Source organism: Jaculus jaculus, chromosome 1 (genome assembly GCF_020740685.1).
Source record: "Jaculus jaculus isolate mJacJac1 chromosome 1, mJacJac1.mat.Y.cur, whole genome shotgun sequence".
Classification (NCBI taxonomy): Eukaryota; Metazoa; Chordata; class Mammalia; order Rodentia; family Dipodidae; genus Jaculus; species Jaculus jaculus.
The window spans coordinates 168,054,374-168,055,809 of NC_059102.1; positions in this window are offsets into that span (position 1 = coordinate 168,054,374).

Here is a 1,436-nt window from a genome sequence, read left to right on the forward strand (position 1 = left end):
AACTGTCTAAGTTGGGTTTTGCTGACTCAGTACTACATGTGAGATACATGACCAGAGCAGCGCACAGACCAGAGGCAGTGAAGGGACAGATAAACAAGGTCCCCAGGAGGGGTTCTTTCCCAGCAGCTAAGTCTTTCAGCTGTGGAACTGTAATCCTGGCTCTGCACTGAATCGCTGCCTGGCTTGGACCAGCACTTTACAGATAGAGGCCTTGTGTGCCTCAGTTTCCCTCTGATGGACAAGGAGAAGAGTTGGGCTCTGGAGTGTGAATCTCACCTCCACCACTTACTTGCTGTGTGACCCAGCCTTTCTGTGCCTCAGTTTCTTTATGCATACAACAAAGGGAATGACAACAGTGTACCTGCCTCCTGAGGTGGCTATTTGAGGGTTGGACGGGTTTGCACATGAGCAGGACTTGACAGCATGCTGCTCTCCCTCCGACCCAGGGGCTGAGGCACATATTTAAAGTCAGCTTTGATGTTGCTTTTTCCAGAACTATTCTCTGACCAGGAAGAAGACGCCCCTCTCTCCAGCTGTCCCTCCCATGTCAAGTTGGTAAGAAGCCACACACTGTGCCCAGGCCTCCTTCAGGCTGCCCAGGGATGACTGCCAGGAGACAGCCCAGTGAATTTGCTATCTCCTTCCTCTGTGGTTCCTAACACTGTGGTCTCCATATTCTTCTGGGCAGTGAGCTTCCCTGTCTACTTCTGGTCAAAACTCTCCATCTGGTCCTGGCTCCTGTCAGGCTCTTCTTCCCAACCTTGAACCTGAGCCAGTGCCTTTTTTGATAGTGTAGGATCTCTTTTCTTCACTTTCCCTTTACTCTCTCCTTTCTTTTCCTCTCTCCCTCCTTTTTATTTCTCTTTTCCTACCTACATCCCTCCCTCCATTTTCTTTCTTTCTTTCTCTCTTTTCTTTCCTTCCCTCCTTCCATCCTTTTCTTTTGTAATTCATTCATTCATTTTCATGTGTGTGTGTTTGCTGCTGTAAACAAATACCTGATGCTTGTGCCACCTTTTGCATCTGGATTACATCAGTGATTTGGGAATTGAACTCTGTCCAGCAGACTTTGCATGCAAGCACCTTTAACTGCTGAGCCATTTTGTCAGCCCCTCATGCTGGTTCTCATTGTGAACAGTTCCTTTGAGGGGGGCACATTTACTGTGTGTCTCTAAGTAGCTCACTATGTCCTTTAGATCTCTGAGAGGATTGGGGAGGAGGCTGCAGCAGAGGGCAGGGTGGAGAGAGGAGGATGGGAGTGTCCCTGCGCCCCAGGGTTGAGGCCTTCTAGCTATACCCACAGGGCATTGCCAGGCTACAGAGCAGCTTCCTGGATGGGGAAAGGCCTCTTTGCAAAGCTGTGCCATATCTGACACTGCCCAGGTCCCTGTGAGGAGCAAACTTATCTCATGATCCTCTTGCAGCATTTGCAAGTT